The sequence below is a fragment of the Lynx rufus genome, unplaced genomic scaffold, assembly GCF_022079265.1.
Source record: "Lynx rufus isolate CCGP_SWC_20201006 ecotype Redwood Valley unplaced genomic scaffold, mLynRuf1.p SCAF_10, whole genome shotgun sequence".
NCBI lineage: Eukaryota > Metazoa > Chordata > Mammalia > Carnivora > Felidae > Lynx > Lynx rufus.
Genome location: NW_025814824.1, coordinates 38,780,021 through 38,805,287, shown reverse-complemented (window position 1 = coordinate 38,805,287; position 25,267 = coordinate 38,780,021).

The following is a 25,267-nucleotide window of genomic DNA, read 5'->3' as shown; positions in this document are numbered from 1 at the left end:
GGGTTTTTTTGTTTTGTTTTGTTTTGTTTTAGTTTATTTATTTGGAGAGAAAGAGAGAGAGAGACAGAGAGAGAGAGAGAGATCAGGGGAAGGTCAGAGAGAGGGAGAGAGAGAATCCCATGCAAGCCCCGTATTGTCAGCACAGAGCCCATTAGGGGCTCCATCTCATGAACCGTGAGCTCACGACCTGAGCTGAAACCAAGATCCAGATGTTTAACCAACTGAGCCACCCAAGAGCCCCTATTTAACTTGATTGACTGTCCCCCTGACTAGACTAAAAGCCACCGAAGGGCAGTGAGTGACTGTTTTGTTCACCATTATATCTCCCACGGTTGGCAAAGAATAGCTACTAGCTATTTGTTGAACAAATAAATGAAAACCTAACACGTAGTTGGTCTTCGAAAAATGGTACTTATTCCTGCAAAACCTCAGTATCGAAGGGACCTTAGAGGACCTCTAGAGGTTAGTCCAAACTACTTTCCTTCAAATATGTCTCTAGTGGTTTGAAGCCATCTTAACACCAGTGAGCAAGGAATCAATTTTTTTTTTAATCAACAGACACCTATTAAAACCTTCACTTATTGTCCAATGGCATCCACATTTCCCTTTGTTCACCTAAATTGGACTCCCTTTTGCAATTAAAACAATCTCTCAGCTGCAAAGAGCTATGACGGTGACGACGGTGAAGTCTGAACCTTGCACTCCGGTGGGGAATTTTATGCAGTGATGGAACTGGAAATTATTTACTTTGGGCAGAGAATCCTGTTGGGATTTCTGCACAGGCCTTGGTATACAGTGAGATGCTGTGCCTATTTGTGGGGCTGGTGGGGGGGGGCGGTGTCCCGGAACTGCATTTTCAGATATTCTTTAGTCCTCTATTTGTATATTTATACCACTACCCACCCCCTTTAAAATTCTGTCACTGGGTAGAGATGGTGATAATGCCTGGGAAATATTTTAATGCTATAATAAAAGTCACTGGAAGTGTGGCAACACAAGAAAGAAAGTGTAGCGGTAAAACTGGAGAAACATTTAAAATTTTTTTCCACTCATTAAAAAAAAATAACCCTTGGAGACTTGAAGGGCAGGAAATGCTGCCACTTTATTGCCTTTTTAGTCAGATGCCTTTACAGGCATATCCCTTTAACCTGTATTATTAATATTGATCCCTCAGGGTCTAACACAATTTCCACCTCCTCCCTGTTCTGACTACCCCAGGACACTCTGACCTTTTTTTACTGAATTCCCATTATGCCTCTTTGTATGCTTTACTCTTGCCCAAATTGCTTCTGACGTTTCTTTTTCTCTGTCAACCACCTTGGAAGGTAGGGACAATGAGGCTAGGAGGCTAGGGAATACCCCTTCAGGAAGGCTTGGTAAGGACACTAGAGTTTGAGACCACATGCGGGTTTGGGAACAGCTAGATTCAACTGGAACTCCATTTCTTGACTCTTTTTTTTTATAAGTTTATTTATTTATGTATTTTGAGATAGAGCATGCAGGCAGGGGAGGGACAGAGAGAGAATCCCAAGCAGGCTCCGAACGGTCGGCTCAGAACCCAATGCGGGGCTTGATCCCTGGAACCTGAGATCATGACCCGAGCTAAAATCAAGAGCTGGTGGCTTAACCAACTGAGCTACCCAGGTGACCCTCCCTTTCTTGACTCTCACAGTCAAGGTGATCTGGCTTGACTGGCCCAGGATCGAGACCAGGGGGAGAGGCCCAGGATCAAGACCAGGGGGAGAGGATACCTTATCTTACTTAATTATGATTAGAACTCAGATAGATGAAAACCTGGTCGACTAGACACGGTTGACCTTATCACCCTTCCTCCCACTGAGGTGCTGCACACAGATTTAGTTAAATGAATTCCAACCCGTTTTGTAAAGTTTTTGTATTTCTGTTCTTCTTTTCCGACTAGGAAAAATAAAGTCTTTCCTAAGATTTGAATACTTCAGAAAAGCAGAAAAGAAGACAATGCAATTAGCAGCTGCCATACTGTGTGTCATGACTATGTTGTTTGTTGTGTATTTATGTTATTGCTTTTCATCACGAGAACAACCCAGGAGGTCGATACTAATATTATTCCCATTTTACCTGTGAAACAACAAAGGCAAAGGGCACCTAGGGGCACACAATAAGTGATAGACTTGGAAATCCAATCCAGCTGCATATGTCACATCAGAGAGAAAAAAATCCAGTCTATCAATGTATTGTGGACTCGATCATATTTCCCTCCAATTACATATGCACACACATATGCACAGAAGTATGTGGTATTTCTTAAATCAGAATTGGGATTAGACTGTGTATACAGCTTTTTTTAATTAACATTACATTTTTGGCATTTTAATGGCATAAACATTCTTTAGATACATGCTTTGAGTAGTGACTATGTATGCATTCCGCCCCCCACCCCCGCTTCGTTGAACAATTCTTCTCTTGTTGGACTTTCAAATGATTCCCAATCCTTAGCATATAATTTTTCTCCAGATTAAATTTACCACAAATTAAGATTAGGTACATTATAATCTTCAATATGCAAATTGTTCATCGCAGCAAGGAGATAATTATATAATCTCCCAGATGTACCATTTGTGATTCAGACCTTGTCAGGAAAAGGCTTTTATAATCATCCTTCAGCCCGTCCCATAATGCCACCCATTTTTGAATAGTGTTTGAAAAAACAGATAATGCAGTGAGTCTAATGTTGCCCACTGTACCAAAATGCATTACCCAACTGCCTAGAAGCCAAGAATGAAGCTTCCTGTATCATGTCAACAAGCCTGATCACCCATCTGAGAAAGACAATGTTGTGTGGCTGAGCACTGGGCCTGGAGACGGAAGGTCTGAGACCCTAATCAGTCCCGACGTGGCACCATGTGACTGTGTTTTGAGCAAGGAAGTTGATCTTGGTAAGACTCGGTTCTCTTGTTGTAAATTATAACAGCAATATTTTCTCTGCTGTATTATGGGGTGGGGCTGAGAATGAAATGCCAGAACTCTGCACACAACTGCATTTTATCATGATTATTAACTAGACTGGTCTAAAAAACCATGCACATATTCAGAAAGAAAAATCACAGAAAATTATTGGCTCTGTCCTTTCAATGCCTACAAAATTCACGGGGGCTCCATTTGTTCTAGGGAAAAAATTAAGACCATGGTTGCCTCATGGAAGGGAAGAATGTGTCAAAAACGGAAACTGACTTTTTTTTTTTTTTCAACGTTTATTTACTTTTGGGACAGAGAGAGACAGAGCATGAACGGGGGAGAGGCAGAGAGAGAGGGAGACACAGAATCGGAAACAGGCTCCAGGCTCCGAGCCGTCAGCCCAGAGCCCGACACGGGGCTCGAACTCCCAGACCGCGAGATCGTGACCTGGCTGAAGTCGGACGCTTAACCGACTGCGCCACCCAGGTGCCCCTTGACTTTGTTTTTAATGAGACGTACCTGAAGATCTGAAGATGCTTGCTTTTTTTCCTTTTTGTTTTTTTTTGTTTGTTTGTTTGTTTGTTTTTTTTTGGTCACTGATTTCTATTTCAAACTTAAAACTGCTTCTGTGTTTTTAATCATCCCTAATATTCCTTTTCTTGGGTCTGTGATGCAAAGCCTCATGCTCCTTAGAATACAGAGTGAACAAAAATAGCCACAATAAAAGTAATCCCTTGAATGCAAGCCTGATGCCCTCTCTGGCTGTGGCTTATACAGGTTCTTCTGCGGCTTGGAGCTCATTGCCTCGCCCAGAAAGCAGAAGACTTTTATCTCGACGTGGTGGGTTGAGACCCTGCTCCTCACCCCGTAGACACCGTCTTGGTCACTGCATTTTTCTTGACACCTGCTCTGGGACCTACCGTGTAAATAGCCACATTGCATAAAAATTCGGCGAAGGGTAAATCTTCTCATTAGTGTGTGTTTCTAGGATCCTCTCTTAAAAACATTTGGGTCGGAAAATCATACCGCAACTGGCATGCTGGCTGTAGTTTCTGTTCTCTCTTTTTTTTCTGAAAATTTCCTTGTCACGTTATTGTTGTTCTCCCAGAGATTCTTTGGGAATACATCCCTCGAAAAGTTGACAATTCTCTTAGTGTTATTACACTGCTGGTCTGGGCCAGCATCGTGTGCTTTGGGCTTTATTGCATTTTTTGCTGAACTTTCTCCTATGTGTTATTACAATGGAGTTTATATCACGGTTCCACCCAGCATGTATTTTCGGGTGATGGACGGTTAAAAAAGATTCTACTCTCTTTCCCGTCTGTTTTGTTCTTAAACATCGCATGCCTCCTTTTTGGCAGGCTCTTGAAAGTGAATCTGGCTTTCTGGAGTCAAAGCTCTGAGCAGTCTCTGCCCTGCCTCTATGATCAGGGGCTGGCAATTTTATTTAGAAACCTGAGCTTGAAATCCCAGAGGAAACATTTTTTTTCTTTTCTTTTGTGTTCTATGTGTGGTAGTATGACTCCTGCATCAAGAAGCAAATGTAGGGACACCTGGGTGGCTCAGTCGGTTGAGCGACCGACTTCGGCTCAGGTCATGATCTCACGGTTCGTGAGTTCGAGCCCCGTGTTGGGCTCTGTGCTGACAGCTCAGAGCCTGGAGCCTGCTTCGGATTCTGTGTCTCCCTCCCTCTCTGCCCCTAACCCACTGGCGTTCTGTCTCTGTCTCTCTCAAAAATAAATAAACTTTAAAAAAAATTTTTAATAAAAAAAAAGAAACAAATGTGATTATGGCATACTTCAGTAATGTAAATGTTTACATAAAATAAAAAGTAAAAATAAAAGAAGAAGAAAAAGAAAAAGAAGAAAATCTTGTTAGGGTTGACTTTCCATTTGGTTCAAAGTTGACACGCCCAGCTACAGGTTGGAATCTACCTCTTTAAAAGAATTTCAGGGGCGCCTGGGTGGCGCAGTCGGTTAAGCGTCCGACTTCAGCCAGGTCACGATCTCGCGCTCCGTGAGTTCGAGCCCCGCGTCGGGCTCTGGGCTGATGGCTCAGAGCCTGGAGCCTGTTTCCGATTCTGTGTCTCCCTCTCTCTCTGCCCCTCCCCCGTTCATGCTCTGTCTCTCTCTGTCCCAAAAATAAATAAACGTTGAAAAAAAAAAATTAAAAAAAAAGAATTTCAAATCTTGTGGTTACTTGCCCTCAAATATTAAGATATCGCTATTCATCCTCCTATTATGTGTAAAGGAGGAGGCAGTCCAATCAAAAGTGTGAAGGCAACTTTTATTTGAAAAACAGCGTCACACATAATATACTACTTACCTCTTCTCTCTGTTTTGTGGAAGAGTCTCCAGCCTGCCATACTTAAGAAATCTTACCAAGGGGCGCCTGGGTGGCGCAGTCGGTTAAGCGTCCGACTTCAGCCGGGCCACGATCTCGCGGTCCGTGAGTTCGAGCCCCGCGTGGGGCTCTGGGCTGATGGCTCAGGGCCTGGAGCCTGTTTCCGATTCTGTGTCTCCCTCTCTCTCTGCCCCTCCCCCGTTCATGCTCTGTCTCTCTCTGTCCCAAAAATAAATAAACGTTGAAAAAAAAAATTAAAAAAAAAAAAAAAAGAAATCTTACCAAGACATTCATGTGTTATGTGAAAGAGGAAGGTGGAAAGTGGTTTGTTGGGGGGCGGGGGGGAAGTAAAATTTTGCCAGCTCTAATCCTTCCTCCCGAAATGACCCTGAATAAGGTAACTGATGTCGTCCACTTACAACCTGGAGATAAGAGCAGCTTTGGCTCCGGATCCAGCCATTCGTCTGATTTGTTACAAGCGTGGGCAGAAGATCTAAAAGGAACTCTCAAAGCATTGATGAGACTTTTCTGATCATGTGCCTCCGAAGATTTGATGACTAATATTAACCCATATGATGCTTTTCCTTCTGTCTTAGGTTAACAGAGTATCTGGCAAATCGTGTGGAGTCAATAAACGGCTTTTGGCTAAATATAGACTTTAAGTATCTCAAGCAATCGGTCTTTCCTTTGTAAGTGCATCACAGTTCATAAATAAAAGCGTAATTAAGTTTTATTACATGCAAACACCGGAATACACTACTCAGTAAGACACAGCTCTTGCGCGGATGTATTTGGAGAAGAAATATGGATGCTTCCAGTGGTGTGCTACAGACAATTGGTACCAGCTCATGAAAGCCAATTGTGAAAGTCTCAGGAATATGTGGGCCAATTGTTAAAGACAACCACTGTTAAATAATACGTATCAAATTAAATTTATGTTTAAAACACAAACAAGTCATAAATACAATTCATTTACTTCCTTATGTTGTTATCTATGCTGTTTGAGGTTCTTCACGTTTTACTATACCTCTATGGGGATAATATTGGATAACATGTTTCAGTGCATCTCTCCCCACGTCTGTGCTTAGCGATGTCCTGCTAGTAGTTAGAAATTTCCTAGAGCGTTTGCACCAAGGAAATCCGCACACGCTATGAATCACTTTTTTTTTTTTTCTTCCTGGATGATCGGTTGTTAAGCCAGCACACCACTGGCTCTGTCTCAGTAGAAGACTGAAATAGCAGTTTGAGAGAGTATTGTATGAATGTTTATAATATCTAAGTTGAATATTTTCATTACCTGCATGATCTCGTTTCAAATAGAATCTCCTGTTGACACATCTAGTTGCTGCATCTAGAAACAAAACCACAGTTTCCAGACTCAGGTCGTCCACTGCATTCCCTCCCCCAACTCTGTTAATGGGCCCCTGTCTTGAGAAGGCCACGAGATGTCCCGGCTCAACAAGAAGTATGAGAGAGGTTTTTTAATGATGGCTTTAATGGTCAGAGAGGGGCAAAACAGCCTGATTTTTTGCTATTTGACTTTTTGGCTTACTCCTCCCTGCCTTCTAGGAGACTATACGGTTGATCTTTGAGCACCATGGGTTAGAACACAGGTCCACTCATATGTGGATTATTTTCAGTAAATACAGTGCAGTGCACTTGACATTTGAGCAGCATGAGGTTTAGGGGTAGTGACCCCCATGCAATCAAAAATACACATATAACTTTTGATTTTCCCCAAAACTTCACTGCTAATGGCCAAATGTTGACCAGAAGCCTTGCCAGTGGCATAAATAAATTGATTAATGCATATTTTGCATGTTATATGTATTATACAACGTGTTTTACAATAAAGTAAGCTAGAGACGAAAAAGTGTTATTAAGAAGATCAAAAGGAAGAGAAAATACATTTATAGTACTGTACTGTAAGTTTACCTTATGTTGTCTGTTTACAAGATAAATCATGTCAATACCTACATCAATATTGTCTTGTATGATACAAAACACTGCCAATGTTGCACATATTACTAACACTAGACATCAGAAATGAAAAGATAATGTGAAAAAGAAATTCATATTTATTTACAGGTGTAACAGTTTATGCGTTGATCATGAAAAAGCAGCAATACGATGGCTTTATTTTAGCCTAGCATAATCAATATGATTGCTTAATGGTAGTCTCGCCCACACAATGATGAATGAACCATGATGAAATTTTTATGGGATACGGTATTAGAGTCATATTTATGATACAGTATTGGAAACATTGTTACATTTTATGAAGTTGTTTTTTTTTTTTAAGTTTATTTATTTATTTATTTTGAGGGCAAGAGAGAGAAGGAGAGAGAGAATCCCAAGCAGGATCCGGGCTGTCAGCACAGAGCCTGACATGGGGCTCAAACTCACGAACCGTGAGATCATGACCTGAGCAGAAACCAGGAGTCAGATGCTTAACCTCCTGAGCCACACAGGTGTCCTTTTTGTTACCTTTTTTTAAAAACCACTTACCTGTGATGATAGGCCGGAACACAGTCTCTCCAATAATGAGAGAGACAGGCATACTCTAAGGTAATGTAATTCTTTGAAAGTAAAGTTATGAAACAGTAAGAAAACTAACACATTATTGATTTTATATTAAATATTACTCACCTCATGCCTGTGAAGAATTGGCTATCCATTCGCATAGAGGTATCGCACTCGATGCTCACATGATCAACAGTGAAGCGATGAGGACACTAACTGGGGCACACAATTCTTGCCTGCACTTATTAGATTTCACACGAAGACACACACATGCCCAAAAGGTAAGGCTATCAAGTGCATGTCATGATAATTATTTACTCCTCATTAAGTGGAACTGGATCATCATAAGGGCCTTGATCCTCACCATCTTCACGTTGAGTAGGTTGAGGAGGAGGAGGAAGAGGAAGGTGTGGTCTTGCTGTCTCAGGCGTGGCCGAGGCACAAGAGGTGGACGAGGTGAAGGAGGGAAAGGCGCATTTGGTGCAACTTTACCGAAGTACGTTGTGATTTCTGTCTGATTGCTTTTTCATTTCTTCGAAAGTGTCACTATATGGTATCAATCCTTCTTCCACCATTTGCTTTAGTTTCAGTGTACGTATCATAGATGAGTCTATGTCGTAAAAGAAGAAAAAAGCGGTCTTGAGTGACCGGAACCCTTCTGCCAGATTGTCTAATGTCACATTGCTTCCTGGCACTGTTTCTTCTACATCTTCTTCCTCTTTGTCTGGCATTGATTCTGAAGCACTAATCTCCTGTTCATTCCTCTGCTGTGGTCTCTATGAGCTCTTGAATTTCTCCAAGATTTATGTCTTGCAACCCTTCACCCCCCCCACACACACCGTTTAGGCCGTATCCACCATTTCCTTCATGATCTCCTTGACTGGCTTTGTCTTAACCTTGTGAAGTCATGCGCAACATCTGGACACGGTTTTCTCCAGCAGGAACTGATTGTTTCAGGCTTGATGGCTTCTGTGGCTTTTTCGGTGACAATGATGGCATCTTCAATGGTGTAGTCCTCCCAAACTTTTATTATGTTCTCTCTACCAGGATTCTCTTCCACTAACAATCTTGCCATAGTGGATCACAGGTAGTGTCCCTTAAGACCTATGACCCCCTGATCTGGAGGCTGAATTAGAGACCTTATGTTTGGGGTCAAGTAGACCACTCAACACCTTTGGTGTTGAACTCATGGCGTGGCCCAGGCCATTGTCCAATATCAAAAGAACTTTAACAGGCAGGCATTACTGGAAAGGTACTTCCTGACTTTAGGGACAAAGCATTGGTAGAACCAATCCAGAACAAAGGGTTCTCCTTGTCCAGGCCCTCTTGTTGTACAACCAAAAGAGTGGAAGTTGATGTTTGTGTTTTCCCTTCAAGGCTCAGGAGTTAGCAGCTCGATAGACAAGAACAGTGCTGGTCATAAACCCGGCTGCATTTGCACTGAACGGTAGAGTTAGCCTATCGCTTCCTGCCTTAAATCCTGGGGCTCCCTTCTCTTCCTTATGAACAAATATCCTAACATACTAACAAAATTTATGACATTTTTTTTTCCAGAATAGGGTACTTGTCTGCATTGAAAACCTTTTCAGACAGATACCCTTTCTCCTCAATGATTTTATTAGTGGTGTGTGGGAACTTATCTGCCGCCTCTTGGTTGGCGGAAGCTGCTTCTCCTGCCAAACCTCTTTCTGCAATTATCAAACCATCTTTTGCTGGCCTTAAATTCTTCAGCTTTCTATCTTTTACCTTCCTTTTGCTTTAAGTTGTCATATGACTCGGCTTTTTCTCGAATCCTATTAGAGTGGATAGATACGCACTAGCAGAAAAGCTGCATTTTCAATATGAGATAAAAGGTATTTCACAAAGAGTGCAAAGTTTTTGCACCTGCCGGCATAGCTGCGGCAACGGCTTCATGAATTGCCTTTTCTTTTTTTTACAATGGTCCTTACGCTGGACTCACTCATCTTAAAATGGTGGACAACCACAGCTGCGGTATGTATTAAGCAATTCAGCTTTTTCTTGTAATGTCATGACTTTTCTCAGTTTCTTGGGAGCACTTTCAGCATCACTAGTGGCACTTTCTATGGGCTGCATGGTGTCACTCAAGGTTTACAGTTACTGCACTAAACATAATGAGAACTTCGCAAGAACCACGAGAGATCGCTTTTTACTGTGATGTGCAATTTACTAGAGAGACAAAATGCTTACTCGGAGCTGGCTAGCATCTCATGGCATTTTAAGTGATCCTTGCAACCCACGAGCTCTCCGCAATAGCAACCGGAGGTGGCTACAAAGTTTTCACAAGTAGTATACGGTATGTCTACACTTAATTTTATGTCGGTATGATTTAATACCTCATCTTTATGTTGTTTACATTTCTCTTGACTGAGCATGGAGTGCTGTGTATACTCTGTAACCATTTGTGTAAGTTTTGATTTTAACTTTTTATCATAGTTTTGTGTGTATTTTCTGGTAGTAAATGGTAGAATAGACTAGTATCTACATATATTTTACGTATACATGACATACCTAACTTGTCCTTTATTAAGAATTTTTTAACGTTTATTTATTCTCGAAGGTGAGAGAGACAGAACGTGAGTGGGAGAGGGGCAGAGAGAGAGAGGGTGACACAGAATCCAAAACAGGCTCCAGGCTCTGAGCTGTCAGCACGGAGCCTGATGTGGGGCTCAAACTCACAAGTCTTGAGATCATGACCTGAGCCCAAGTCAGTCATTCAACCAAGTGAGCCACCCAGGTGCCCCATACCTAACTTGTTCTTAAATTTTTTTGATCTTCCTAGGCTATGTGGTTCATCTGCGAGTTTTTTCAAATAGCTGCAGGTGTCCAAACACATTTCCAATATATTTGTTTTAAAAGTTCATGTGTAAGTGGACCCATGCTGTTCAAACCCATGTTGTTCAAAGGTCAGCTGTACTGTAAATATATTTTCTCTTCCTTATGATTTTCTTTTTTTTTTTATATTTATTTATTTTGAGAGAGAGAGAGAGAGAGAGAGCATGAGCAAGGAAGGGGCAGAGAGGGAGAGAGAATCCTAAGCAAGCTTCACGCTCAGTGAATGCAGAGCCCTGTGTAGGGCTTGATCTCATGACCGTGAACAAGGTCACGACCTGAGCCGACATCAAGATTCGGATGCTTAACTGACTTAGCCACCTAGGCACCCCTGTGATTTTCTTAATAACAATCTCCTTTTCTCTAGCTCAGTTTATCATAAAAATACAGTATATAACACTATATACAAAATATGTGCTAATTAGCTATTTATGGTATCAGGCCTCTGATCAACAGTAGGCTACTAGTTGCTAAACATAGGGGGAGTCAAAAGTTATAAATGGATTTTTTACTGCGAGGGGGGTTGCGATCCCACCCCCCACATTATTCAAGGGTCAATTGTATATAGTTAGTTACCTGGTAAACGACATAAACAATAAATAGTCTGAACTATTTGCTATTGCCTACATTACATAGGATGGAAAAAAGTGTTTCTTTTAGTTTTTACTTTTTTTTTTATTTTTGACAAATAAAAATGGTATATATTTAAAGTATAGAACTTGGTGTTTTCATATTTGTATACATTGTAAAATGATTGCCACAATCCAACTAATCAATCCATCACCTCCTGTAGTCACCATTGTGTGTAAGCAGCCAGAATGAGGAACCTGCCCTCTTTCTTAGCAAATTTCAAGTGTACGTACCTCATTCTTAACTGTAACCACCACGCTGTACGTCAGGTCTCCAGAACTTACTCATCTTGTAACTGAAAGTTTGTACCCATTGATCGATCCCCCACCCCCACCCCTGTCTTGACTTCTAATAACCACCCTCCTACTATCTATTACTACAAGTTACACTTTTTAGAAAAAAAAACTCTTGATCACTTCAGGAGAGGATTTGAATAGAATTCTGAAGAATGGAAAGGATTCATTCAGGGGAGAGAAAGGGACAAACCATCATCAGATGCATACAGAGAAGGAATGCGATGACCATTCTGGAGAAAAATAAAGGATCTGGTTTGGTTGGAGAGTAGAACTTATCAGTAAGAGTATTGGGGGAAGGAACCAAAAGGATAGATGGAAGCCTCATTACCCATAACCTTAAATGCTGGCATGGAATTTTGTTGCTAAACTGATGTAGGTTTGGGACAGAGGGGCAGAGTTGAAGAAGAAAAGGAGTTTTAGTATCTGCTTTAAAGTTTTGGGTTTTTTTTCATAACTGTGTTGGGGACCCTGGGTGGCTCTGTTGGTTACGCGTCCAACTCTTGGTTTCAGCTCAGGCCATGATCTCACGGTTTCTTGGGTTCCGGCCCTGCATCGGGCTCTGTGCTGACAGCTGGGAGCCTGCTTGGGAGTCTCTCTCCCTCTCTCTCTCTGCTCCTCCCCCATTCATGCTGTCTCTGTCTTTCTCAAAAATAAATAAATAAACATAAAAAAATAAATATGCTTACCTGATAACACAAGGCAATTTAATTTACCTTGTTCTATGCAAAATGAAATGTATAAAAGATCCTCTCTCCAATGCTGCTGCATCAGGCATCAAAAACATGAGAAATTACCTATAGGTAGTTCAGGAAATATATGCGAGACACCTAAGTTGTACCATAAAAGCTTACACATGGTGCAAAGAAATGTAGTAGTTTCATGCCAGTTTGCAAAAATTCAGTATCTATGATATCTTCTTAGGGAACATAACATGTGCACATTTGAAACATTCACAATAGCCACCCGCTTCAGTTAATATTGCATATAATTGTAGATTTATATGAACCGGTATTCAAGGAATTGAATCTGAGTGATACCATTGGCTCCGCTAGTCACCTGGAACAAAGAAGGAAATTTAACATATTGGTGGTCTACTTTGCTGATTTTTATATAAAACGAAATATTCAGTTTCATCCTTAGCTTTCCAGAATTGGCAACCATACCATAGCAAGGTTCTTTCTACACTCAGTGTACCTGGGGTGGTATACCACCTGTCTCCTTGACCTTAAGTTGACCAGACTCGGTTACAATACGGGCCCTATATCAGCTCAACCATCACCTTAAAAAAGAAAAAAGTTGGCCATCTTGAAAGATTAGAATAGAACATTTAGCTCTATTTTTAAAAGGCCATATTAACGAGAAGTAGGAATCATAATTTCAATCATAACAGAGATTTTTAATTTCTATTCTACCCATGGTGGAACACTGATAAAGGATTCAAAGATAATTTTTGCAAATATCACAGATTTCAGATGAAAAGGAACACCCAATAGGACCAACAGTTCATGCTACTGATATACCTTTCATTGTTTCAATTTTTAATAATCTCACTCAATTTCTGTTACACACAAAGGCATCTTACGGAAGAATTTAATGATGGAAAAGTTTATGGTTTTGCTTTTTTTCCAAAGAGATTTTCATTTTACTTCTTTAATTGGAGTATAATTAACATACAATGGTATATTAATTGCAGGCGTATATCCTATTGATTTAACAATTCTATACCTGTTACTCAGTTCTCACCATGAGTGTAGTCAGCATCTGCCGTTTTTTTTAAGGCAGTTGTAACACGATCAGTCAGTGGCCGTGTTTAGGATGATCTAGAATGGTACACAGAAAACAGAAAGCAAAAAGTGCAGCTAGTAAAGTCCGATTATCTTGCTGTGTCACAAATTTTGTGCCAAGGAAATTTTGCTGAGGGCAAGGGTTCAAGTACAGCTCAGACATACAGTCAGCAGGATATATGCATCTCAATGGTCACCATACCCCATTCCCTATACTAAGCCCTGGTTAGATATGGTGAAAGAGGAATACAACGGAATGCTTGGGAACTCAGGCTCTGGGGTGTGGCTATCTGGCTTGAAATCTGGGCTCTATTGCTTACCACTTACTTCTGTGACTCTATAGTTATGTAAACTCCTTAAGCTTCTCTTTTCTGTAAGATGTTGATACAATAGTACCTCCCTGAGAGCGTGAGTGAGAGGAGCTTTTGTAATAATGAATGTAAAGTGCTTAGCACGTATCCAGGCACTTGGTAAGCAAATTGACTGTTATTGGTAGTATTTTACTGATGTTGGTGGCCGAAGAAAGTATGATATAAACAGTCTGACCAGAGCACAATAAGGAATTATATAACGTTACAGGAATTGAAGGCATCTGAGGCTGCATTTGATAGTGTGTGTGTGTGTGTGTGTGTGTGTGTGTACACATACATGCTCCCACATGTACCCACCCATATGTGTAAATGAGCAATTCTCCTGTAATTCTTCTATGCTATTACCCCAATCCTACCCATCATCCCCCTCCCTGAAGCTACCCTATTCTAAGGTTAGTTAGAGCTTCTTTTCTTCCTCTCACAAAGGTCCCAACTTGGGCTCCGACGCTCCTGGGAAGAGGAGAAGGATGCCCCCACCCACCCACCCACCACCACCCCGTGCCTCTGGGTATAAAGACTGCCGGAGAATGTAAAGCAAAGCAGAGTCAACACAGGGAGAGCTTTGGCCCTGGAAACCGAAGGACAAAAACAGAAACTTTAGAGGGCATTCTTAAGGAGTTTTTAATCCAGTCGTGAAAGATTAAAAAGGATAAAACTAAAGCCCTCCTGAAGAGAATGTGATTATCCACCTCACTTCCAGCCTTAGACTTTATATTGACAAACTAAGGCATTCTTTTGCCCCTAGATGATTTGGCTGGATCAGGGTTTAAAAAAAAAAAAAAGAGCTTGCCTACAGTGTTTGATCCAGTGAAGTTTCATGAGAAGGTAGATGAAATGTAAAATATTTGGATTCCTGGGGCAGCTGTTGCTTAGGTATTTACCTGCCTATTGTCCAAGAACTCACAGAGGATGCCTCCTACCAAGATCAAAGCGTCGCTATTTATACTTTGAAATTGGGTTATTGTGGAAATCAGCTTTCCTTGACAAAAGCTTCAGGAGGAAAAGTGAAGCCTTCATTACAAAAATGTTTATTTGGGGATATTTTCCTAATATTACCTCCGTTAAATCATAACTGCTGAATTTCCTCATTGACATTTATGTTGAGGATACTACAAGGGGAGGGTTTTTTTTTTTAAGTTTTTCCCACATTTTCATGATTCCCAGACTTGTGTATTATTTCTAATAGCAACAAATAGCATCACTTATGTAGCATTACTTATGATATTTTTACTTATGATTCTACTTATGATAGCAACAAATAGCATCACTGATATAGTATTACTAAGATATTAATTATGATATTACTTATGATTCTACTCAGTGCCAGTCACTATATACGCATTACTTCTAAATTTTTAGCAATTCTGCAAATATGCTATTTTTCTCATTTTTACAGATAAGGAATCTGAGGCTCTTAAGTCTGAATGACTAGCCCAAGGTCACATAACTAGTAATTGATGAAGTCAGGTCTTCAACCCATATCCCTCTGATAACAAAATATATATTCCTTCCAAAGATTTTACATTACCTCTGATACCCAAGAAAATGCATTCTGCCCAAATTCGTTCCCACAATGAGTATTAAGCACTTAACAGAAGCAAAGCAATGTGTCGGGTAGGGTACAAGCCATATTGTGTCATGGGCATTTAAATGCCATTCTTTGAAATGAACCTACAGAAAATTTGAATCTCCGATTGCAATAATGATACCACCCGATATTCTCATTCCTGACTCCACAGTTCCTATATATCAAAACAGAAATTCTTATTGAAACTCAAAGATGATATGAGATTTGAACAATTCAAAGGATTAAACCTGTAATGTGTTTTTCTTCCCAATTTGATTAGCAAACATTAACATATTTCCAAGATGCTCCTCCTGAGCTGTAACTGCTTGACCATAATCACCTAAAAGAAATCTACAGCAATTGCTGAGTGTTTTTTATAGCTGTAGTTATTGTTCAATTTCTGTAATAATCCATGCATTTGACTTAAGCAAACTCGGTACAATCTTGAAACCGTTTCATGGTACTCAAAGGGTGGAAGCTTGCTCCCTGAACATCATTTTGTTTTTGTTTTTTTTTAATTTTTCATTTAATATATTTATATGACTAGTTCCGGCATCCCATCTCTACCTCCCACATGGTTCCTGTATTCATTGTCAATTTTTAGGAGTAAGTAGTATACGTTGCATTTGTTTCTCCCAACAAGCCTCTTTGGCCACCAGCAATAGAAATATAAGTTGAATAAGAATAAGTAATGGTCAGAACAGGTGAAACATTCCAATGGCTACTCTTCAGTGAGAACTAAAGGAAAAATAAATGAGCACAAATCACACCTCTTGAGTTGCTGTCTCCAAATATTTATAAGCAACATAACTTCATTCAAAGACCAAATATGAGTTTGGGGGAATTTTAGTTTATCTGATGAAATCTGAAGGAATTAAGCACCAAAACGTAATAATTGTCAGTACTTACTCTAGGCTGGGAGACAAAATATTTAGCCAGAACACATTTGGATCTTTATCACCAGCCTCTAGTTTGTCTGAACCAACGTTCTTTCTGATTAGTTGATGCTGAGATGTATGGATTGTTAAGTATTCTGAATGGCACCCCAGGCTAGCACTTTGTAAAGCTATTTAATTTAATCCTTAACCACAAGCCATTGAAGTAAGTCTTACTATTCCAACAAACAGATGAAGGAGCTGTGAAACGGGGGGGAAAACATTCATGTCCACACTGGTTTGAGATTGTTTCCTCTAGGTCAATTCTTAACTCTAAACAAGAACAAGGCCATACCTTTGTAATCTCTGTACCCTAGTATCTGCAAGAATCCTGCCACACATTCGTGCTCAAAAAATGGTTTGCTCAACTGAATGGAACAGATGGTTGTTTACCTTGATTGGAATCAAGAATACCTCATGTGTTGCCCAAGTTCCACATGGGATTCAACCCAAGATTTAACAGTTACATCTTCTGTTCCGGCTGACAGCTGTAAGAATTTAAGGTTCTGCTATGTTTATACCACCAATAAGTGCAATTGCAGAAAATGTACTTACATTAATCCCTCTTCTCATTACAGTGTGATTTCTCCTCAGGAAAGTTCCAGAACTCTATCCCAAACGAATGTGATGCAAATGAATATTTAAGTATAAATATTTTCATAACAGTATCATTATTTAATATTAACAAGTAATAAACTAAATACCTAACCATGGGAGAATGGCCTAATCAATCATAGCAGAGCCTTATAATGAAAAGTTAGGCAGCCATTATGAATCATTTGCTGGTTAATTTGTGATTTTGTATTAAACTTTTTATTGATATAAAGCATACAGAAGAGAAAAATACACCAATTGTAAGTGTGCAGTTTGATGAGTCATCAGGAAAATTATACCTGCTACCACCAATCAAGTCAAGAAATAAATGATTTGCCTTAGAAACAACTTCATGGCCATCTTGAACACTATTCTCTCCTTTCACCTCAAAGATATCCATTATCTTGACTTCAAATTGGATATGGGAAACTTTTATTATAGCATAAGTGAGAAAGATTGGAACAAAAAGTGTGTGCAGCATTTTCCTGGTTATGTCATTATTGGCATGTATCGAAACGTTCAGGGAAAGGCCTGGAAGAACTAACCAAAACGCCCGCAGTGGTTGTATCTTGGCAATCAGAGTGGAGGTGATTTTTATTTTCTTCTTTCTTCACAGAAAACATATAGTACCCTAATAAATAATTAAAATACAAATACTATTTGAAGTGGATAAAATATATTACAGTCAATTGTAAACATGATTGTTCATATTTGTCAGGAGTTGGCATTGTTTCTCTCGTCCTAAAGTATGGAAGAGCTCAAAAAGTTGCCTAGGAAGTCAGGCTATTACGCACAATGATATTGCAAACAGTACATCTCCTATTAGAACAAGGCCAATTATCATATGCTTTTGTTTACACCATGGACACCAATTACTGAGAACCCTAAGTATACACCAAACCACAAATGGTTTAGTTAAGTCACAAAACCAGTGTGAATTCTCCCCTACTTCCAGCATAAACCTTACAAGGTTCCCATTATGCTAGCTTTGTCATGTTCCAGAGAACTTTCTTCCCACCCTCATAGCTCTGTTTGGGAAAGAAAAAGTAAAAATGATGCTGGAGATTATAAAGTCAGACTGGCAGAAATTGTCCCAACAAAGCAGCACAAGGTTCTGGAAACACAGCCAGAGTTCTGGAAATCGGCCAAGGTCCAGGGGTGTGTAGACAGCATTTTTTTGCATCTTGTTTAAAATTAACAGGAAAGAGAATTGTATCTGTTACCTTTGTTTCTACAGAAGTCAGATAATATACTGGTGTGGGGGTAGAGAGGTGGAGAAAGATTTAGTTCTCAAATAAGCCTTAAATATACAATCAAGATTAGCTGGATTCTTTTTCATTCCACCCTTCCTCCTAATATTTCTTTCATCAATCGTGTATTTATTTTGAAAACAGATTAGAATTTACTATACAAAAGGGATGTATGAGACCTAGAGGGAATGAAACAAGAACTAAATAGAAAACAAATGGAGAGGAATTCAACAAAAGTAATTTGCAGTATGATTTATCTAGGAGAGAAGCTTAAAAACTTTCCTAATCAGAAAAACTTCCCACTTGGGAAGTTAGTTTTCCCAGAAGGACCTGGAAAAAGGAGCAAATATTTGAATCATTGATGATAAAAGCCTCGTCCTCTATCCAAGCTAAGGACCTGATTCTGCTCTGTACTACAGAGAATATTCCAGACTGGGTTGCCCAGGATGCTGAGAAATTACAAAAGTTAAATTGAGGGAAGAGAGTGGAAATTGCTAAGAGCCACTATGGCTCGAACTTCATAAATAGTAATGAAGTTTGAAAATTTTAGGCCCAAACTGCTCTCTTTATTGTCCAGGAAGATGCTATTTTTCCTGGAAAGAAAAGCCCAGGACAGCGGAATGTCTAAAAATCACTGTTGTAATAGCCAGACCATAGAATTTAGTGGCCAGCAGTGACCCAAAGTGGTAATTTTTCAAATCCTGACATTTAGTTAATGCCTTTAGTACGGTTATGTAAAAGTATTTCACATGCACGCTATTAATATTTAGGTGCCAGGTGGCTTCTATGCATAGTGGTTTATTATTTATGAGTCTGTTTCTTCTGGTTCACGGGGAGACGAGTGACTGCCATTGACCTGAGAAGGATTCTTTTCACATCGCCCATTAATTTCTTCAGAGAAAGAATAACATTGCCTTACGGCTTGGCAATAGAGTAAAATATACCAATTCAGCCATCCGGGGAGCAAGAGAATTACATCGCTGTTGTGTGTCTGTAGCCAGTGAGGACTCTAAGCCTGTGCATTTGCCTCGTCTCTCTGACACTCCGTTTCCTCATCTGTCAAATGGAAATGGTAACAACCTTTCTCGTGGCACCACGTGTCATATACCTATCAGGGTGCTTTGAACATAGAAATTGCTTAGAATTAGTTTTCTCCCCCCTTCGAGAGGGTCTCAGTTCCTTCGTCTGAAAAACCAGTGGGTTCAGGATGGGATGTCGAATAGCTTCATTTCATATTCAGATTATGTGAATTGCCTTATCATTTCATATAATATGGATCCCCTACAGCACATCTTGAAGAGAACTTAAAACTCAGCATGGGAATATCATGGAATGCTAGATTGATTATTCATGCCTGCCTTGGATAAAGAAGGAAGAGTAGTTGCACATGTACCATCGATTTCTCAGCCCTTCTATGTACAAAAGTCTCTAATTTTGAACGTGGCCTTTGTGTTTATGAACTACCTGGGGTAGAATTAAGGGAACCTAATTTGGACCTTTGTTGCTAGATCTTTAAAGTGTTCCTAATAAAATTCGAACACAGCCTGGCAATTTCCCCACTCAGCTTAGGGACTCTTATTCACAGACATTGCACAGAAGCTTGCCAACTTTTGTCCAGTGAAGCTCTAAGTCAAAAGCTGGTATTTGAATATTTGCCAGGAAAAACAACATGCTGGAGTTTTACTACCTTATATATTCCCAAAGGGGTCGTGATAAGATCTCTGCTTATCTTATTTCTTTAAACCATTCCACTCACCTTACTTCACTCCTTGAATTTCGTAGCAGGAAGACAGGGAACAATGTGGTTGGAAGAAATGAGGTGTAGTCAGCAGTTCAGTTGTTAATAAATATAACTAAGAATATAATTTCAGAAATTGAATGCACCATTATGTATAATGACCAAGTTTATCGAGACCAATTTTTAAAACACTAAGTTCTATTTTCATGGTTTTTTTCACTTCTATGTAAAAAATAACATTTTGAAAAAATAATTTCTAATTGCCCCCAAATTTAACAAACACAACAAAATAGTTATGAGTGGGGTTTATTTCGTTCGAACCTTCGTGTATATGCACACGTACAGATACTTTTAGTGGTTGAAAATAGAATACACATACAATTTTACATTCTAATCATTTATGTAGAATTATATTATAAATATTTCACCGTATTTTCCATCCTTGCTATAAACAGAAGAAGTCATGTTCATTGCAGCCCAGTATGTCACTGATGTTTGGACTATAACTTATGAGCCATTTACTTCTCACAGTATTTTTGTATTGTCAAGCTATATTGTGGTTTGAACTTAGATTTGTTCTACACATTCCAACATGGTAGTTTACACAGATTGATAAAGCTGTCCTATTGTTCTAATGGAGAAACATATTTCATGTTAAAATCAAAAGAGGTCCACAATTCACCATTCATTTTTTTAAAGGAGTGAGAAAATGTACTGGCCGAAATATTTTAAATATGCTATATTTTAAAATAAATGCCGTTTTATTGCTTCCAAATATCTCACGGATTTTGAATAATATAACGAATGTAATGATATTAATTTAATCATGTGCCATAAAATAATGACATGGTGCTATCTGAAATATTCACCATCATCTTAATTTTTGTCAAAAATGTAACAGCCAACACTAGGTCATACCTCCTTGGAAATGAACCTCCACTGGTCATGCATGGAAAATTAGTGAAATGAGGCCACCAGGGCTCTGTTTATGTAATTTACAAGGAACTTCCTAGGTAAAAAACAAACAAATCAAAAAAAAACAAAAAAAAGAAACACTTTTTAAAAACACTTGAAAAAAACACTTGAAATGTAGTTGAAGTATAACATAATAGCCTGGATTCTAAGTAAGACAGTTTGGATGATCTTTCTATGTGATGATGACACAGTCATTTAACGTCTCTGTTTCTCAGTTTCCTCATCACATGGTTGATGAAAAGATTCAACTACTCTCTAAACAATGGCCAACATATAACCACTCAAGAGATTTTAGCTATTATTATACAAAGACAATGAGCCAGGTTTGGAGGAAGATAAGATTCTGAGTAAGGCCTGATGCCTTTCATTCTCATGATCTCCTAGTTCACCTCCTAGGAACTCATGACACTGCCCAAGGATGGGAATAAACAAAAAAAAATGAAAACCAAAATAATCATTCTATTAAAGATTTTAGCTCATGAGAAGAGAAAGGGATAAGGACAAAGGGTTCTGCATGGCAGGGGATTACACTGATGTTCTCAACATTAGTCAACAGGTCATCAACCATGGTACCTTGAAGTGACAGCTAATGACACATATGCCTCTTTGCCACTGATAGCAAAGGAGACATGATTCCAACAAAGCTGGGAAGAATGAAATGTAAGATAAAACACGGAAGAAATCATCCCGAAATTCTTTTTTTTTAATGTTTATTTATTTTTGAGAGAGAAAGCGAGCATGAGCCGGGGGGGGGGGGGCAGAGGAAGAGGGGGGCAGAGGATCTGAAGTGGGCTTCTGTGCTCACAGCAGAGAGCCTGATGTGGGGCTTGAACCCATGAACTGTGAGATCATGACCTGCGATGAAGTCGGATGCACAATTTCTGAGCCACCTAGGCTCAGACCCCAATGGTCCCAAAATTCTTAAAGAAGAAATTTAGAGGGACTATTCCTGAAGTTGAAAGAGCTGTGGGGGTAGGGCCAGAGAAATCGTGTTTTGTGACCTTTATTTTACTGACAGGCAATTATGATATATCCAACCCAGATTTTAGGTGGTGTGAACAATGATTTGCTGCAAAAATTGAGAAACTGATACATTCAACAAAAATCTATTGAACAGAGACAATGTACAAGGCATTGTCCACCATACCAATAAAGGTCAGATAGATTATATTGTGGTAACAAAGTACCCCCAAACCTCAATGATTTACAACATATCATTCCTCTTTTATGCTATAGTTCTCTCATGGCCAACAGGGACTGTTCTCCATCATCAGTGTCACTTAGGGGGCCCAGCAAACTGAGGAGCCTCTGTGACAGACTCCTGATAGAGAGAAAGAAATGATGAGGCATGCACTGAATCTTAAGTCTTCAGTGCTGAAGTACCTGTTGGTGCCTCCCACAACCATTCCTGAAGTCAACACAGTGGAGATCCATACAAAATCCCTTACAGAGGGAGACAGCAGGGGGAAGAAATGTGACTATTCAGCAAACAGCAGCAGGATCTATTTTGCCATAGAAACTGTCCTCAATGGTCTTACAGTTTAATATCATTTCATTTGGTCATATTGGTCTTAAATACTCAGACCATCAGTGAAAGTACAAACGTGATAACACAAAGTCAGTATGCTTTTAAGTTTTAGTTGCTTGAAGCTATTTGGAATTGAGAATCGTATGAGTTCAGGGCCCTACGATTCAGAAATGCCTCCAGATTCTTTCATCATTCCCCAAAGGAAAAGCAGTAATAAGTAGGATACCAGACATTTATGCAATCTCTCTGAGATCATAAAGGCTAACAAAGGGAATGCTTTCAAACGCGAAAATACTTTACAACTTCTTTGCAATAGACACTATTCAGTAAATACACACAACGGTATTCATTGCCTGGAGACACACCATCTTGGATTGTGATCCTGGCAGGTATCAGAGATGCTACAAGGTTGGACAGGTTAAATTCTTACAGGAAAGACCTCTTTGGAACACCCAAGGATTACATAAAGTATAGCTGTCCTTCAGATGTGATTTTATTTTGAGTTGTTGTTGTTGTTGTTGTTCAGTGACCCTTCCTAACTACACACAGAATACTTTTCATTCACTTACCCTGACCGATTTATCTTCAGCAATCCTGGTTTGTATAACCGAATTTACCTTGCCCTTTACTGCGTTTAGGTAGATGGAATGGGCTTTAGACTTCTGAAACTATTTGTAGACCTTTGCCTTCACATGTTTGAAATAAATGTGAGGCATTAATTTTAGTCAGACAACACTGAGCCCTGTTCACTTGGGAAAATGCATCTCAATGCGTAATTTATCATCTAGGACCTGTCCACTAGTTCGTTACTCCCTGGGAGTAAATTAGGCACTTTGAAAGGTGCATTAAACTCTTCCTGGCTACTAGGTAACATTTAGGGCTGTGAGGCAATAATTTACCTAATGGTACCTTGGTGACCTCAAAAAGTTTATGTTGTTTCAAAAGTTTCTAATTTTCTTCCACAAAATAATTTATGCACTAGGAGGTCGGGGAATGCTTATAAATATGTTTCTAGGGAGGCAACAGCTATTGACCAGAATAAATAAGATAACATTGTCATCCTAATGCACAAATGAAATGTTTCATGAGTGTGTTATCTATACTATCCATGGAATAGATGTACAGCTCACAGAACAATTTATTTCTTGGGGATTTCTTTTTTTTTTTTTTAACTTAAAAGGCTGCCCTGCATTTTACTGTAATTAGTAATGCTTCATTGCTGTAAGGATTTCCAGATCCACATCACTGCATTTTTCCATAGTCCAAACACACTTATCCAAAGTTAGAATACTATGCTAAATATACTAACACTTTCGACAGCAACTTATATCCTGCCTCTTTCTTCCAGCCATAACACAGCTTCATCCATATTAAATTACTTGGTCATTAAGTTTTGATATCTCCTACTTCAGTCATTCTCTTATTTATTAAAATGCGCCAAATTAAACTTGATCCACCAAGTCAAGTAAACGTGGTATGCTTTGGATTTTATTTCCATTGCGGGGGGGGGGATAGCATTACCGATATAAAGAACTAAAAGCATTCATCCATTCTAGGATGCAAAGGTTTTCACATTGTAATGTGTCTAAAATTTGGACACACCTTATAGATGTGTCTTGTTAAATGTGCTTGGCACCACTTTCATCTGTCTTATCATAAAATGATGGTACATCTTATGCTTGATGGCATGGTAGGCTTTTGAAATATAATTTTACCTTGAAAGTTTAAAGATGAAGACTTGAGTGAAAAGAGTTCTAAAAACATGAAAATATTTCCATGAACGAAGGCAGAAGCTGATAGTATTTTCATACCCATCTCAGTCAAACTGTCAGTCTGAAGATGAGTTTATCTGAATATTTATTCAGTTTATTCAGTTTAATAAAATGTTATTCAGTTTATTCTGAATGGGGCAGAAACTGACAATTTTATGGAAGTAAAACCTGTGTGAAACTTTAAGGGAACAGATATATGCCATACTAAAAGAAGTAGAAATATTTGTTTAAATAATAATGAAAGATTATTTTTACTACTCCCCCAAGGAATGGAGAGTGAAATGATCCACCATGAAACACAGCTTTGGGGAGAAGCACCGACCCAATAAAACTTATGTTTACAACTAAAATATTTCCTTTTATCAGGAAGAAAAACCTGTAAGGGAATGTCTTTTTCAGGATAACTGCACTCAAATGGTCTCAATTGCACCTACCTTGATTGAACCTCTTTAGAGGAAACATCAAGTTCCCATGTCAGTGAAAATAGGGAAGAGAGATAGTTCAAAAAAGAAGAGAGAGTGAAAGAAGAATGAAGGAAGGAAGGAAGGAAGGAAGGAAGGAAGGGAGGGAGGAAGGAAGGGAGGGAGGGAGGAAGGAAAGAAGGAAGAGAAAATGAGCAAATTTTACAATATATTAAGATAATAGAATTCCTGAACCTAAAACCTTGTTGTTATCCTGAATGCTAGGAAGATATTTGCCTAAATGTTCTACACATTTTCATTAACAAACAATAAATAGACAAACGTGCCTTATTCTCTCAGTAAAATGTGATGTTCATTAGAGTTTGCTTGCTGTATTATCCTAAAGTACCAGCATACAACTGGGAATCCCACTTCTAGTTTCCAAAATGTTAAAATTCCAAAATGTGATTTCATGAGTACCTAACACCAAGCTCTCTGGCTGGAACCCTTTTCAGGAGAGATTTGATTCAAATTTAAACAAGAAGCTAAGACATAATTAAATTCTCAAATGAAATATATATAGTTGAATATATAGTTGAATGAAATATATATAGTTGAATACTATTTGAATTCATGCTCTTAAGTCCAACAAATCAACAAACTATTATACAATAAGAATGTTGGATGTGCCTACATACTTCTGTAGAATTAACTCAGTATTTCTCTGTGAAGCGAGGAGTTAGGAAATACATTACAATAGTAAAAGTTCAGAGGCC